The sequence below is a fragment of the Canis lupus genome, chromosome 28, assembly GCF_003254725.2.
Source record: "Canis lupus dingo isolate Sandy chromosome 28, ASM325472v2, whole genome shotgun sequence".
In the NCBI taxonomy this organism is placed as follows: Eukaryota; Metazoa; Chordata; class Mammalia; order Carnivora; family Canidae; genus Canis; species Canis lupus.
The window spans coordinates 38328716-38346698 of record NC_064270.1 but is presented as its reverse complement, the minus strand read 5'-3'; the positions used below and the strand labels follow the sequence as shown (position 1 = coordinate 38346698).

General features: G+C 50.7%; 1 protein-coding gene across 1 annotated transcript in view; it reads right to left on the bottom strand.

Moving 5' to 3' along the window:
- Positions 1-17619, bottom strand: part of MGMT (O-6-methylguanine-DNA methyltransferase) — a 282268-nt gene extending 264649 nt beyond the window's left edge. Inside the window, exon 1 of the mRNA XM_025467647.3 lies at positions 17517-17619. The gene's annotated coding sequence lies outside the window, so the exon portion shown is untranslated. The remainder of the gene's footprint in view (positions 1-17516) is intronic.
- Positions 17620-17983: the final 364 nt, after the last annotated feature.

Below are 17983 nucleotides of genomic sequence, written 5' to 3'. Positions count from 1 at the left end.
GAAAAGAAAGTCACACAAAAACCATTCCTGCATTTGGTTATTCAAAAAAACCAACATTAAATGGCTTACTAGCCCTTACTTAAAAGTTTAGGACAAATTCCTCCCACAAGAAAAGGTTTCTCTCTCCTGAATAGATGATACCCTTGTACTAAATTATACAACGAGTGCTGGGTAACTCCTTTCCCTTTTCACTGTGGCTTCCTGTATGCCCAATGACAGGTTGCATTGTACGTACATAAGCTATTTTCAGCCCAGCTTTCCTGGCATATTGACTTTCTTAGTGCATGGTTCTCTGGCAATCACAACTACCAAATACAGTCATGAAACAGAAAACAAACATAAGTCTCTGACAGAAGGCAAAATAGCTGACACAAAATCCATGTGCTAAGGGTCAGGCTCTGGAGCCGGCCTGCCTGGGTTAAAACAATTATAGGTATGTCCCCTGTGTTCAAGACAGAGGAGAACAGGATGCCTGAGTGGCTCAGTAGTTGAGCATCTGCCTTTGGCTCAGGTCATGATCCCAGGGTCCTGGGGTCGAGTCCCCATCAGGCTCACCGCAAGGAGCCTGCTTCTCCCTCTACCTATGTCTCTGCCTCTGTGTGTGTGTGCCTCTCATGAATAAATAAATAAAATATTTTTTTAAAAAGACAAAGGAAAATAAAAACATGCTTAAGATATAAAAAGCACCCCAATGGAACTCAGATGTAAAATACAGTATCTAAAAGGAGAAATACACCTGGTATGATTCATAGATCAGATACAGAAGGGAAAAATTAGTGACAATGAAAAATATGTTTTTAAACTATCCAGGCAGAGAAAAAAAAAAAGGACTGAAGTAAATGAACAGAGCATCAGTAAGATGTGGAACAATATTAAACAATCTGACACACATTGAAGTCACCCCAGAAAAAGGCAGAAAAATATTTGAAAAAATATTAACCATTTCTTTAAATTTAATGAAAAAACTACACTCACAGATGCAAGAAACTCATTGAAACCAAAGCCTTAGAGACATAAAGAGAAGTAAACCAAGGCACATCATAATCAAATCACTGGAAAAAAAAAACTGATAATGAAAAACCTTGCAAGTGGCCAGAACAGGGAAAGGGGACAGATACCATGCAGAGGGGAAACATTAAGCATGACAGCACACCGGTCCTCTGGAGCTATGTGAGCCAAGATGCAATGGAATACCATATTTAAGCATGAAAAGGAAAAAAATAGTCAATTTAGAATTCTATAAGCAGCAAAATATCTCTCAATAATAAAAGCAAAACAAAGGCTTTTTCAAAAAAAAAGAAGAAGAGAAGAAGACAGTTTGGGTACTAGCAGACCTGTGTTTGAGAAACACTAGTGCAAGTTCCCTAGGCATAAAAAAAATGATACCAGATGGAAAAATGGATTTATACAACGGAATAAAGAGCATGGGAAATGGATAATATGCCAATAGATATAAAAGCTGGGGGAGGGTTCCTATTTTCAATCTTTTTAAAAGATAACTCACTGCCTAAAGCAAAAACAATGATATATTTTGGAGTTTGTACTTTATGGAGAAATAAAACGTATTAAATGAGTACAATGGGAAAATGGGAGAGGCTGAAGCTACTATCATAAGGTTCTCCCACTGTATGTGATGCTAATAATGTCACATGAATGCAGACTATGATAAGCTAGACACATTCACAATACCCTAGAGCAACCACTAAAAAGCAGAGGAAGGAGAGCTAGTAAGTATATATAAAACCTAAGCTAATATCATTAAAAATATATATTCACAATTCTCAATAAGTTTAGGACTGATATAAGAAAGTATGTCCTCTGATCACAAGGTAATTAAATGGAAGATCAGTAACAGAGGTATCAGGAAAATCCCACACTATTTGGAAATGAGACACTTCTAAATAAGCCATGTGTTATGGAAGGAATCGCAGAGAAAACTGGAACTCACGAGACACTGAAGGAAAGTAAGACGACACAGCCATCGGGAGATGAATTCCAATGAGCTTTATGCTCCAAGGGGAAATTTGGCCCTAAGCGTCAATGTGAGAAAAGACCAAGGGTTCAACTCAATGATCCAAGCTTCCACCTTACTAAACCCAAAGTGAGCAGAAGAAGGGAATAATAAAGAGAAGAAATCAGTAAGAGATAAAAGAAGGAAATCAATTATAACAAAAGTTGGTTCTCTGAAATGGACAAACCACTAACCAGACCAATTAGGAAAAAAAAAAAAAGGAGAAACACAAATTACCAATATTAGTAATAAAAACAAGGACCTGACTTAAATCCTACAGATACTCGAAGGACAATAAGAGTATTAAAATCACTTTGGGCCAATAAATTCGAATAAATGAGATGAAATGACCCAATTTTTTGAAAACCTCAAATTACCAAAAAGTCACTGAAGAAGAAAGAAATGACCTGGATAACACTCGGCCTACTACAGAAACGGAATGCGTAGTTAACATCCTTTCCACAAAGAAAACCCCACACCAAATATGGCCTCACTGGCAAATCCTAGCAGACATTCAAAGAAGAAACGATATTAACAGCATGCAAACTGTTCCAGGAAATAAAAGCCGCCCGACCTCATGAGTCTAGGATTGCCCTAATTCCAAACCAGAAAGACTCTCCCAGAGAAGAAAGCTACAGGTCTGTACCACCCCAGAAACACAGACGCAGAAGTCCCCAAACAGTAGCAAAGTGAACCCAGCAACGCGTAACAGCCCTGACATATCGAGCCACGTGGGGTCACCCAGGAATGCAGAGTGGGTCTAACACACCAAGGGCAAGCAGTGGGACTCAGTATACTCATGGCACCAGGGAGAAAACTTCCCCAACGTGACAAGAGGCACCCAGAGCAAAGCACGGTGAGGACCACACTTCACAGTGGGTGAGGATGAGGCAAAGAGCAGTGAACAGCTGCTGAAAAGGAAAAGAAGAGGCAATCCTCCTGCCCTCCCACCCCACAACCTCAAGGTCAAGGGGAAAAAGCCAGGTTCATGTCAGAATGTCTGGACGAAGTGATCAAGCTCATGGTCTTTACTCCATAATCTCAACCATTTTCAATACTCCGTGCCCGACGGGAAGCGCTCGGGAGCGCTCCAGCAGCAGAGCGAGGTGGTGGCTGTCTGCACGAATGTCCCTGGGGGGGGGGGGGGGACATAGCTCTTCGGATGAACCTGCAGACTCACCCATGAAACAAACGCTTTCCTTGTAGGAATGAGGAAGGACCTGTGGTGACTCAGACTGGGGTACCCAGCAGACATCTCCTCAAAAATAAACGGTGCGAGCGCGTCACTGTGACATATTGACGGTATTTGCTGCTAATGGTAAATTGGGAGCTTTAAATGGTGATTACAACTTTAGGAGACATGTGTCCCCCACCGCGCCTTATCGATCGCCGGGTTCTAAGGCCGTTCTAGAAAGGCGGTGATATTAACAAGCATGGGTTTCAACACTGCGTTATGAAACTTGTCAACATTTGGAAGATGTGTACAAACCAGCAAACCAGTATTTTCCAAAAGACCAATGAATAATGTAACAAAATCATTCAAGGTGCAAGACACATCAATCGATTTCCACGTAAGCGAGCACAAAGAGCTCACTAAGGGCTCAGATTCCACACAGCAAAGAACCTTCCAGAAGCTAACACTTTCTTGTCGAGTTCTGATGCCATCTCACAGAATATCCACAATTATCTGAAAGAGCTATTAAACTGCCTTTCCTTACCAGTTATTTGTATGAAGCCGGACTCTCTTGATACGCCTCAACCCAAACACATCATGGTAGACAGAGCAGGAACAGGTGCAAGATCTGGCTGCCTTCTATTAATCCAGTCATTTAGAACACGTGGAATAAAAGTAAACCAATACCGCTCACCTCACCAATCTTTTTTTATGGAAAATAGTTACTTTTCATTTAAAAATGTGTTGTTTACATTAGAATGTAATAGGTTTATTGTTGCTTAAATGAATTACTAAATGTTAAGTTTCTCAGCACTAACTTCTAATGTGGTAAATTTGATATATGACTCACAGAAGTTCTCTAGGGTCTCTAATAAGTTTTTAAGAGCGCACAAAGTCTCTGAAACCAAATCACGTGAGCCCACTGGTGTGAGGGGAAGAGTGCCGAGACTACACCTGGCCATACCCCACCTGTAGTCTTGACCCCCTGCAACCAAGGGGCTTTGCGGGACCTAATCCCTCCATTGGCAAACAGGAGGAAGAACAGAGGAACACCCCCGTATCTTCCATCTGACATCCTGAGTGTAACCAGAGGACGTCCCAAGAAAATAACCACTTTCCCAGCTTTTTAAGTACTCTCTACTACCTTTACCTCTGCCACCACCTGTATAAACTTTTCCATAAAAATTTGATTAAATCTCTCCAGGAGACTTCCTTATAAAGCTCCACTAGAGAATGTATCATTATTTCAGCTTAGAGTTGGAAACAAGGGGGGGAGAAAGAATCCTTTGGTGTAGCAAGTCAGTGCATGAATACAATTCCATATGAAAACATTTAAAATACATTAGATTTTTTGGTCAAGATGAAAGACCAAAAAAAAAAAAAAATCAAGCAATCTATTCTAATTGGGTTCCCATGGTAACTGTACAATTGGGTTTTTCAATATAACATCCCAAAGGCCCAATGCACACTTGTAAAATATACTTCAAACAGCCTGAATTGTTTTTACGTTACAGCACTCCCAGGAAGATCAATTACTATCCATCCCCACCCTGACTATTAGTGGCAGGACACGTTAACACTGCTTGCCACATTAACATAAGTCATATAAGGAGCACTACATATCACAATCATTATATAAAACTAATCACACGCTTCAGATTCATCAAACCTGCTCTGGGTAATAAACCGATACCACGGTTGTCGCAGAATCATGTTTACGAAATGTAAGAAATCGAGCCCAACTACATGCCACACCATTATGCCTCTCTTATTGATTTCAAGGATAAACAGAATCAATCATTAATAATTACATTATAAGATGGCCCTCAAGGTTAATCATATTCTTAGAGACTCTCACTATGGAATTAAACAACAAACATAGCTGTGCTAATAAATAAATAAATAAAACATAACTGAGAATTCAAATCCACGTTTTAAATATTAACAGCACGCTATGAAGCACAGCACAGTCCCTCACTCGGGATTCCAGCCTCCCCCACATGGACCACAGTGGTCGGTCCCTGCCAAGCGGCATTCCTGGGCCCGGTGCTGGCCCACACAGCAAGGCACAGAGCCCCAGCCACAGCTCAGCGACAACAGATCCACTAGGTAAAAGTTTACAACTTGAGTTTTCTTTGCAACGAGCATAAAGATCCCTCCACAGTTGATGCATTCTGCAGATCTACACCCCATAGCACGAGCTGGTGCTTGGGCAGAAGTAAATTTAACAATCTCCTGCCTTTTTGGGTCCCCTCATCAATGGCTACAGATCTAACACAGGCCAATCTGGTGCAAGTGTAGGCCAGCGGCTTCCAGTGAGGAATGTCTCACTAGGTCCCCAACTCAACAGAGACTTCCAGAAATCCTGAAAGACAACGTAGCATGGAAAGTAGCAAAGTGCATGATTCTTAGAATTCTAGCTGGTGTCCAACAAGATGACCACAGGCTGCTCCTTGATCCACGAAGGACTAGAGCCTGAATTGACCAATGTCAAGGGAAAAAAACAAACAACCAATACAAAATCCCAACCAGCAAATCTAGGCTAGTTCCCCAACCCTCCTCTTGCCTAAGAATCCCAGTCACTCAGCTCTTACACCAGACTCTCCCCCCAGCATCAGCAGCTGGGAGCCTCGACAGCATCTCAGAACATATGCACCCAGTGCCACGATGTCACCGGGCCCTCTGGGCATCTCATGCCTTGCCTGCCACGTCGCTTTCTATGATCTTTGGGGTTCCCGGTAACAAGACACAGATTTCTGTGTATTCTGTTTTCTATTCTTCCTATATACACTCACACCTTCAGGGATGCCAGGACCTAAACCTGAGAACCAGCCTACATGACTTTTGAGCACTATCTCACTACAAGTTGCCCTTATCCCCAAATTCCAACTTTATACACAAACCTCACAGTTCTAGAGGCTGGGAAGTCCAAGATCAAGGTTCTGGCTGACTTTATGTCTGGTAAAGGCTCTCTTCCTGGCTGGCAGATGGCTGCCTTCTCCCTTCTGCCCTCAAATGGTGGGGACAGGGGTGGAGGTGAGGCACTGAGAGGAGAGGAGTGCGGAGGGCACAGGAGGAGCAAGGAAAAAGAGATCTGTCTCCACCAATCCTGCTGGACAAAGGTCTCACCTTATGACCCCAATTCATCTTCATTTAACTCCTAGGGGTCACTCTCCAAATACAGTCACAGAGCTTAGGGCTTCAACATCTGAATTCTGGGAGGATACGCTCAACCCTTGGCTGGGCCTTCCACCAAGTCTAAGTCCACACCAGCCTCGGAGGGCTCCCCATACAGATTCCAGCATCGCCTTCCACCAAGTCTAAGTCCACACCAGCCTTGGAGGGCTCCCCATACAGATTCCAGCATCACCTTCCACCAAGTCTAAGTCTACACCAGCCTTGGAGGGCTTCCCATAGAGATTCCAGCATTGAGAGATGAAACCAACACACTTGAGTGTGAGTGTGTGGCCCAAGGGAAGGGCCCAGGCATTGGAGGGACTCGGGGAGGCTGTGTTTGGGCTGAGTCAGAAGAGGCTCTCCAGGCAGGGCAGGAGAAGGCTCTGGAATGAAGGGGATGGGGTCTCCCACTCATCCAGGCTCAGAGCAAAGCTTGGTGCACAGGCTCCTAGAGAAAGTGCCAGAACAGATGTGCATGGCCATCAGGCTGAATGTGGCTTCAAGATGAGTCTCTCAGGCTCATCCCATCTGGCATCTGGGTGGGTGGAGGGATTCCCTTAAAGCATCTTTAGATCCTTGCCTTCAACAGAAGGAGGAAGAGGTGGTCAGTGGCTGACTCTCCCTGGTCTCATGCCTACATGCTAAGCTTCCACTGCCTGGCACCTGCTGAAGCAGTGCCCTTGTCAGGCACCTGGCCTCCTTCCACGTAGGGTTCAGCTTTCCCTAGAAGCTTCTCTGGTGCCCTCATGGACAGAAGCAGGGGACTGTGTGGGGCTTGGGAGGCAAAGAAACCAAGGTCGTAGAAGGTGGACTGTGGCAACTTCTTCCTCCATGATGCAGGACAGGAGATCTGAGAATCCTCATCATCTAAACCGGACAGAGGTGCCAACACTCACCTGGCTTCCCAAAGGTAACCCCCCAGTCGAGGTAAACTCCAGGTGGTCTGGGGCCAGTGCCCTACTGCAGTAGCAAGCACCCAACAATACAAACAGACCAGAAACAGGGTACATGGGTGGCTCAGTCAGTTTAGCATCTGACTCTTGATCTCAGAGTTGTGAGTCTAAGCCCTACATTGGGCTCCACATTGGGTGTGGAGCCGATTTATTTAAAAAAAAAAAAAGAGCACAGACCAGAAACACAAGCATCCAACAATCCAAACACACTAGAAACATGGGCAGCCACAAAGTGGCTTTTCATTAAGTGGGATTTTCTACATGAACATCAGGCCACAACCCAAGGACAGCAAATGTTTGCTTCCAACACTAAAATTATTGGAACCGCTTACTTAAGGCCAATACAAAGGAATTTTTAACTAATCCGTCCAAGAAGCCATCCTGCCTTAATTGTCATGATACACAGTGGCTGGGAGTAGATGCACGTCGGGCTCAAAGGGTTCTGAGCAAGAAACCTCACCAAACAGGACAGGAAAATCACTCAGGAAACCAGAACCAAACCTCTGGAGGCTCTTCTGGGGTGATCAATAGTCCAGACAACACCACAAGGACAGCAATGGTGATCTCAGTTCAGAAGGAAATGCTCTGATTACACAAAAAGCTAAGAGGAAGTCTTTAAAGCCCATACTTTTGTAGGAAAAAAAAAAAAAGGCAACCATAAGTAGGGGTTACGGCTCCAGCCCCACATGGGCTCAAGCTATTCGGAGAGTGACAGCCAGGGCATCACAAGGACCCTGACATGAGGGGGCCAACCCCCCGGCTCACTCAGGAACTCCGGGTTTAGCTCTGGAAGCGTGTGTCCCCGGGAGGCCGCTGTCACCCACGACCAAGGCAGAGCTCCCGGGGAGCCCGCCTGCTGCTGGGCAGAAGACCTTTACGTGGTTGGTCGTAGTCAAAAGGGTGAATAATGCTGAAATCGTAAGACTATTTACTCAATTCTAGAACCTGCATATTCGTTCTGATAGTTCTTGGAACAAACTTCAGGAGGAGCAGCCGAGGAGCAGCCCCCGCAAGCTCCCTGCAGACGCGCTGGGGCCCGCACCCCGCCAGCGCCGGAGACGGATGGGCTGGGGTGGGTGCGGAGGGCGCTCCTCGGCAGGCCCGCCGGCGGGACGCACCGCATCCATCTGACTCGACAGCTTAATCTGATGATAACACGATGGTGACAGAAACAAATTTTTCTGCACAATAAAGAATAGCACACATGGGCTTTTCTTGGGATAGCTAGCTAAATTCAGTAACTTTTGGAAATACATCATTTCTTTTTCTTTTTTTTTTTTTTGCCCATTTTTCTAGGAACTTCCACTTGAGTGTGAAAAGCCTCACTAACAAGAGCAGCTGCAAACACAGAACACAGCCCTGATCGGACGCTCAGGACCCCTTCCCTCTGCTCTGCTGGGTCCCGGCCCTCCTGCAGGGTCACGGCCCACACGGACGTCATGACGTAACCGTGACAGGTTCAGCGCACGGAGACCTTGAAGCCTCGTTTCTAGGACCCGGGCCACACTGTGGCCTTAACCACTGTGGGGTGTCCACAGGCCGGCACAGCCAGGCGGCCTCGACACACCCCACCCCTGACTCCACGCAGGCCATTGGTGCCTTTCCGTCTGTCCTTCCAGCACGCCAGCCGGTGGCCACCCAGGACCCTCCCGGACACTGTGCCCAGGCCTCCATTCGCAAGGCCGCCCACCTCTCATGGCTCAAGCCGCCCTCATAAGTCATTCTCCCTGGGGGACCTGCTCCAACCACCTTCAACCACTGACGCCCCCCAACCAGGGCCTCCCGCACCCCAGTGTGCCTCCAGAAGCACTGAGAACCTAAGACACGGGCACGCGGTGGACAGGCCCGCTCCCCGCCAGACGCCCCAGCAGGTGACCCCCAACGGGGTCAGACAGGAGCACAGCCTGAGGACACGGGCCGCGCAGAAGACCGTGGAGTCTTTGCGGAAGGAGACCAGGCACACGCTTTCCTTCTGATCTTCATTCCGACGCAACGGTGCACCCCGAGCCTGGCAGTTTAGTTTCGGGAGCCCACCAGCACCGGCAGGGTCGTACAGGTCCCCGCACCTCCGGAGGACGGGCTGGGTGCGAGGGCCGCTAACGAGCCCCCTCGTCCCTGCTGACACTTCTGCCCGAGCGAGGCTACAGGAAGGCAGCCCCCCACTCCCGAGCCCAAATGCCAGCGCGACGGAAGGGGTTTATTTACCCCCCCAAGGCCAGATCTTTTTCTCTAACTTCCCCAGGATCGCTTTTCTGTGAATAAAAAGTATATACACCACATGTTTTTTCCTTTCTCATTAAAAAAAACTCATTCTAAACACAGTCATCTTCCATGACCCTCCTCCCTCACCGCACGGCGCTCCATCAGAAAGCCCTGCGGGACCCCTCGGCCTCGCACAAACTGTCCCCAAACCACCCTTGACCCGGGGCACATGACCGGACTGTGTCACCCGCCACGTGCAGCAGAGGCCGCCCACCGCCTGACCTTCGTCCTTCCTCCCTGTCGTCCCTGCCTCCCCTGCTGATGACTCGGTGGCCCCACTTGGGAAGGTCCTGAGCCCAAGGCTCAGAGAGAACAGTCCCCTTCCTGGCTGACCTTGTGCTAACGTCAGGGCTCCTTTGCAGCCCCGACCCCCACCCGAACTCCAGCCGAACTGCTCACAGATGCACCTGCATCCCGGAGTCCACGCTCCCACTGCTCAACCCGCAAAGTCCCACCCACAGGCCACCGGGACAAACCTCACAAGTTTCTGCACAGATGTTTCACCCACCCCTGTAGCAGGCATCAGGACCAGGTCTACGGTGCATCGGGACTTGGTGATGAGCATGGCTGCAGCCCTGGAACACAGCCTGGGACTTGGTGCCCTCCTCCTTTCTCTGGCTCCCACCCAATTGTCCTCCCACTCTCAAACACTGTATGGGGTATAGACGAACGCCTTCAGCAAATGGCAAAGCTCACACAGGCACGGTCCCGCGACGTCCTCACCGCGGGCAGCCCTGTATTAGTGGTCTGTGTACTGGGAGGTGTCGTGAGCATGTCAAGCAGGGACAGACATGAGAGCACTGTTTCTCCCCCAATGCTAAGGACAGTGCTTGGTCACACTGGAGTTCAGAAAATCTAAGTGAACACACATAGGTATGTATTTATTTACGCCACATCTTGCCCCCAAAAGGACCCGTGCCTGGTTCTCACTTGACCCCTGCAAAGGCAGTGACACAGCCAGTGGGCCAACCCGGAGCTCTAGTCCTATCCTGTGCGCCTTGTGCAAAGCACCCAGCCTCTCCCAGAGAATAGCACACATGGGCTCCTCACACACAACAAGGAAACCATCGGTGTCCACAGGATGCGAGAAGTCGGTCCACATAAAGCAACCCGCGCAGTAGGCCTTCAATGAATGCTATTACCAGCAACACCATTATTGCAGTGGCCAGAATCTTCTGGAACCTGACTAACTCTACCAGGCTGAACCATGAGGGGAGGGTAAAGACAGACCCCAAAATAGGGCCCATTTCCACCCACACATATTACTGAGGATTTTCTCTTTCTGACAAAGCTGACCTAACAGATTGCCCCGCCCCTCACTACTGGGGTCTGAGCAATCACACTTGGGAAAATACTGTGCCATGCTGGTGCCACTGCCGGCTGCTGACCACTGCCAGTGTCGGGCTCTGTGTCACATCCTTCAGCAAGCTTTTTCAATGTAACAGATGATTACTGTCGAGCCTCCCGGGGCTGTCGGAGATGGGCAGTGCCCCCCCGGGGAACACACCTGCTAAGCCCACTGGCCCACGAGGCACAAGCCTGCCGTCAGCATGGCACCCCTGACCACTCACCACACTGCCCCCTGAGTGGGAGGCACCTGGAGGCCAACCGCCTGGGCAGCTCCCAACAGTGTCCACGGTGAAACAACGGAGCTGGCAGCAGAGGATACCACCTCCTTAGAGACAAGAAGGATTTTAGACACCTAGCAAATTCCCCATGGGCTACATCATGCTCCAGACCAAATAGAAGTCCGTGACCACCTGGAATCACAGACACACCGGAGGCGGAGCACAGGAGCCAAGAACCATCACTAGTCCTGCCTCCTCTGAAAAACAGCTTGGTGGCCCTAAGCTAACATATGCCAACTATTACTGTTATTCGGGGCTCACCAGGGCCTGGTGTGATCTGCACATGTGACTCCCTCTCAATAGGCAACCACAGCCCTATGAGTGATAGTGTCATTTCCCCTAGTTTTGGGGAAACCAAGGCTCAGAATAGTTATCTAACTGTCCTCAAGGTGATATAACCAGTAGAGCCAAGTCCAAACAAGCAGTCTTGTTAGCAGCGGCTGCCCACTTACCCCTGTGCAGGCTGCCCCTAAAGGGGACTTGGGTTATGAGTAAATCCATAAAACAAGGATGCTGGCTAGGCTGGAGGGAAACCAGGATTTCTGGTAGGTTCCTCCCTGCCTTTTCCAGGTACAATCTCATCCACAAATGAGATAATGGTTCCAAATGAACATTTCTATCCAGGCGGTGCCTCATACTTTATTATTTCATATGCTGATACTCATCCAGACAGACAATTAAGTGTGATCACCACCATCAGACAGATGAGGAGGCAGCTTGGAGTTCAACATTTGCTTAAAGTCGCCCAACTAATTGCGGCACCTGGATGGCTCAGTCAGTTGAGCATCCAACTCAGGGTCATGAGATCGAGCCCCACATTGGGTTCCACACTGGGCATGGAGCCTGCTTGAGGATCTCTCTTTCCCTCTCCCCACTGTGCATGCTAGCGCTCTCTCTCTCTAAAACAAAACAAAACAAATAGTCACCCAACTAGTAAACAGCACCACCAAAATCCCTCCCATGTTCTCTCTGACGCCACTCTTCCTACATAAAAACCCAACTCAGTTCCACAAAAACACATTCAGTGGTGTATCTGAAAGTTCACCCTCACCCGAGACCAGGAAAATGCTTCTACCCCCAGCAGGGAAAAAAAAGACACCAGCCAGTCAAAAGGAAAGACAGGAGGGAAATATAATATGGCTGTCCATGCTTCACTTTGTTTGTAAAACTAATGCCAAAGTTTTGGTAACATCTGCATCTTTTGTCATAACCACAAGACCGAAAACTATAACGCTATGATAACATGTTGGGTGTGCAATTTGAAGAGATTCACATGTCTCTGAGGAGTTACAAAACCATACACAGATCCATGAGCACAGGCAAGTGAGAACAACGTTGGCTGCGAATGGACCCTTCTGGAAGGGGAACTCCATTGCTCATCTGCACTGGAGAGCATTCTTTCTCAGCCATCTTAAAGATTCCTCAAGAGATGCTCAAACATTAGGGTCCCTAGAATGCCCTGAGAAGCCCGTAAAGACACAGGTCCCCAGGTTCTGATCCCACAGGTCTGGCAAGGGGCCGTATAATCCGCCTTTTTTAACCAGCACCTTCGGTAATCCTGATGCCAGCGGGGCTCAGACCACCACTTGAGAACGCTGTTCTGCTATGGCTCATGGATCTCCCACTCCAAGGAGAGCATCAGATCCCACATTCCAGTGGTCACTCTTACTAAGGACCCCGAACAACCAGGTCAAAATCTGAAGGTAACATCATTGGTCCCAACATGTAGGCCTTTTGACTGAGGAGTAAACTGTAGCTAACAATTTAAAAACAAATGGGAAGTAACCACCAGTTACTTATGAAATGTCCACATTTCAATGTCCCATCCCATATTTTGCCCCATGATTCAATTCTCTCTCTTCACCCATCCGGATACCTCTCAACGCCCACTGCAGGAATCGCCCGATCTGTCAATAAGGTAAGAGTTTTCTAAACTACTATCCATATGACTCAATTTGTCAGTAAAAACTGCCACCAGCGCTGCGCTTGCAGAAAAATGTCCATAAATGCATTATTGCGACTGGCAGATCGATGTCTATAATAAAAACAAATAGATTTAACAAGTGCCTGCTTTTACGAGTGGTGCCATTGGCAGACTGCGCGTTCAGTTTCGCCCCCAGACTTCTGGGAATGGGCAATGGAGCTCGGGCTGGATACTCTGCTGACTTCACAAGTGCTACCGGTAGGAAATTATTCTAACAAGACAATTTTTGAAGTGGTACAGTGAACATAGGAGGCATTTATAACTCTCTCACAATCCCTTTCACGGTTACACACGTACATAGACGACAACAAATTTAGCAACTGTAAGGAAATGTTTCTGTGGAACTTTTAACTGGTTTTTCCACGGCGGTATCACAAGCCAGAAGTTTACTCTGGGATGCGGGGGCGGGGGGGGGGGCAGGGACATGAGGCCTGCCTCCCTGGAGACCCCCACTCCTCTAAGCCCCTGATCTAATTGAAAACAACTTGCCGTATCAAAAACAAGTTTCAGCATTTAACACGTAGTCAACGGTGTCACCGCCGTGTCAGTGGCCCCTGGGGCTGCCTATGTATTTAGTTATTTCTCTAAAGCAGACATCAGGAGCGTGGCAGCCACAGACTGGCTTACCTGCCAAGGATTCTGAGCACTTTGGCAAGACACTGTGACCGATTTACATACAAGCCACATCTGCCGAAACCACTCTGATTCCTTCAAAGGTTACAAAAGGTCACAAAATGATTTATTCCTCTTAGACAATTCATTTTAATAGCTACATACAGGAATAAGTCATTCACTATATTCCCATAATACGGTTTTCCCAAAATCTTGCACTGACCCCTCCATCTAAGCATTTTATTATTTATTTTTTACGTCAAAAGAAAATGACCCTTGCCAGTGACCAGCAAATATGCACCAGTTACCCAAATGCCACAAAACACACACGTGGCAGTATTTTGTCTACAATGCTGGGTCTCAGACTTTCATCTGCCTTTGCTCACGACAGGCCTCCAGAGCTAACAGAAGGGGACGTGCATCCTGTGAAGCAAGGGAAAACTGGCCCGCCTGCACGGCTCAAACCCCCTCTCCCATGCAGATAACCACAGACTTTCACTTTAAACCAAGAATGGGGTGCTGCTGGGTTTGTTTGCTCATCAGCACCTGAGAAGAATGACAGGGAATCCACTCTCACCCAATGGTAATGTTATAGTCCACACGTTCCCAATTTTTACAGTTTCAGGTTTTGTGTGAGTAACACTCTGAGCTAAGACCCAAGCTCCTTCAGAAAGCAGCTGTATCAAAAGCTACCCTCCCATAACCAGGGAACCCATCAGGGAGGACGAGGACGGCAGCCAAAGGAGCTCAGGGCCTTTCAGAGGCTGGGGCCCCAAAGTACGTGTCTGCAGTGACCCCAGACATGATAGGATGCCAAAACCCTCAGGGAAAGTGGATGCACAAGAGGAACTGTATAGGTCAGTAGTTAGGTAAGGTCACAGGGAAGCATAAAAACAAACCTAACAGATGACCACAGAAAATACTGTTTTGCTTCCATGCTTTTTCTACTAAGGAGACTACACTATAAACTGAAAACAGCCTTGAGGCCCAAAACAGGGAGTCAGAATAGAACCGTGTTGCTGGTTTGAATCCCTGGCTTCTACATGTCCTCTGCAAAATAAGGAAGATAAAGACAGTTTAGCAAGGTTACTTCATTGAACAACACTGAGAAGCGCACCGTTGGGTTCCTGAGGCAGGAGCGCGGAGGAATGAGCTCTGCAGGACCGCCGGGGTGGCTCCTTCTCCCTCGGGCCCCCTGCCCTTCTTCCCTGCACGGACAGACCAGGCCCACACCTGCACACCGGCACAGGAAACTATGGGGCTGGAAGGCCCAAGTGGGGGGCCCAGGTGAGATCCAACTGATACCCAAGTGAGACCAAACCAGAGAGGAAAAGAAAAGTCTGAGAATCTCTGCTGAACAAGAGATGTTTCCATCACGTCCATGCCTAGTGCATTATTTCTTTAAACTTCCCCCTCCAGCAGTGAAGGCCTTTTTAAAGCAGGGTCTAAGAAGTCTAAAAATCTAGCTCTTACAATACAGATTTGTTTTAATAAAAAAGAATATTCACATAGAAAAGGTGCCTTACTATGGCTCTTGCCCGTGAGGATGGGTTCATCCTGCCCCCACAGCGTAACAGCCTCTGCTATTCCAATTCCGACTGGAGACAAGAACCCAGGAGAGATGCGACACTTGCCAGAGCAAGGCCAAGTCTCCTGGTGTCCTGCAGACTCTGGCCCTCGCAGGTGTGGACTTGGTGTGAACTGCCCTCGGGACAATGTGTCTGAGCTAACACAATGTGAGCTCTCTGTTGGCCCGGGGGCCGGGCGGGGGGGGCGGGGATGGCCAGGGGTGGGAGGAGAGCTCTGACATTGTTTCCTTAATCTGTTTTACCCTTAGCATGCTCTCCTTTTTAATGTCTTTTTCACGTCTGTGTTTTCTCCACTGAAGGACTGTGAAACAGCAAAGCCATCTCTTCCTCATCTGTCTCTGGGAGATGGAGAGGAGGGCCTGCCTCAGATGCTCCACGGTCCCTATTTAAAGAGCCAGCCGCTTCTTCGCTGGTTACGTTCAGCAGCTTCGTGCTCTGCCACATGCAGCAGAGGCGGCCCCTCTGTGGACAAAGCAGCCCCTCTGTGGGATGACTGTCCACCCACCTGACCAAGCAGACGCTGCGCTCTATCCACACAAGGTGCCTGGAGAACAGGAAACCAAGTACTGGGCAGAGGCCTTGCAGCCAAGACCATCCCAGGGGCTCAGGAAATGATGAGCCAGTGAGTGAGGGATGGATGAGCACTGCCCTACTGTCTCCACTGACCTGGGAATCAGGGTGCCCAGTGTGAAGGGCTCACACACTCCGCTTGTTTACCCCAAGTGTTTATGGAGGCAATTCGGGTAAAACGAATAGACACCAGCCACGATCATGAGGACCCCAGAACATGGTGTTAAACAGGGCAGGAGGCGTGGAATTCCGCCCAGGGAGGATGCTAAAGGCTCGCTGCAAGGAAGGGCCTGGGTCGAGGCCTCTGAAGCTTCCTGGGAACAGAAGGCGGATGGACAGCGTTCCTGGACGTGCATCACCAGGGTGCGGGGCAGGAGCGTGCACAGGGGAGGGCCTTGAAGGTGTTGGCCAAGTCGAGGTGCGACGGGGGCAGCCTGCAGCCCACAGCAGGCCACTGTCACCAGCTCAATGTGGTCCAGGAGCTGCAGGCCTGGGGTGGGAGGGCTACACCTGGGCACATGTGAAACCTGGGCAGACTGTGGGTGGGGAGAGGCAGGCCTGGGATGGGTGAGCCAGCCACACCTGGTGCACCTAGGCACATGTGGGACCTGGGCAGAGGGTGGGTGGGGAGAGGCAGGCCTGGGGTGGGTGAACCATACCTGGGCACATGTGAGACCTGGGCAGAGGGTGGGTGGGGAGAGGCAGGCCTGGGGTGGGTGAGCCGCACCTGGGCACATGTGGGACCTGGGCAGAGTGGGTGGGGAGAGGCAGGCCCAGGGTGGGTGAGCCACACCTGGGCACATGTGGGACCTGGGTGGGGAGAGGCAGGCCCAGGGTGGGAGGGTTGCACCTGGGCACATGTGGGACCTGGGTGGAGAGTGGATGGGGAGAGGCAGGCCTGGGGTGGGTAAGCTGCACCTGGGCACATGTGGGACCTGGGCAGAGTGGGTGGGGAGAGGCAGACCCAGGGTGGGTGAGCTGCACCTGGCGCACCTGGGCACATGTGGGTCCTGGGGGGAGGGTAGGTGGGCCGCACCTGGTGCACCTGGCACATGTGGGACCTGGGCAGAGGGTGGGTGGGCCGCACCTGGTGCACCTGGTACATGTGGGACCTGGGCGGAGGGTGGGTGGGCCGCACCTGGTGCGCCTGGCACAAGTGGGACCTGGGCAGAGGGTGGGTGGGCCGCACCTGGTGCACCTGGTACATGTGGGACCTGGGCGGAGGGTGGGTGGGCCGCACCTGGTGCACCTGGCACATGTGGGACCTGGGCAGAGGGTGGGTGGGCCGCACCTGGTGCACCTGGCACATGTGGGACCTGGGCGGAGGGTGGGTGGGCCGCACCTGGTGTACCTGGGCACATGTGGGACCTGGGCGGAGGGTGGGTGGGCCGCACCTGGCGCCCCGGGGCGCACGTGGGGTCTGGGCGGAGTGGATGGGGGGCGCGCAGGCCCCACACCTACGGCAGGGGAAGGAGCCCACAGAGCCACAGGCCCCGAGGACTCGTCGGCCTAGGACAGGCCCTGCCGCGGGCGGAGGGCAGCAACCAGACACTCACCGTGTGGCCCAGGCCGCCGACGGCGAGGAGCTGCGAGCGCACGGACGCGGGGGCCACGGGAGCGCGCGCCGCCCGGGCAAGTCCGGGGCGCGGGGGGCGGGGCCGAGACGCCGGGGGGCGGGGCCGGGCGCGGGGGGCGGGGTCACCGCGGGGCGGGGCCTGGGCGTGACGGAAGCGCGGCGGGGGCGCGGGAGCCGCCGCGCGCGGAGGGGCCCGGAGGGGGCGGGGCCAGGAAGAGCGGCGAGGGGCGGGGCCGACGGGGACGGGGCGGGGCCGACCCGCGAGCGCGCGCCCGGCTCGGAGCATGCCCAGTGCGGCGGCGCCCGGGCCGACCCCGCTGCGCGCAGCCTCGCAGCCGCCTGGCGCCGCCCCGCCGGGTCTTCCCGCCCTCGGGCCGGCCTCTCCCGCTCCCGCCGGCGGCCTGGGCCCCGCGCCTCCGTCTTCCTCTGCCGCTCTGTGCCTCAGTT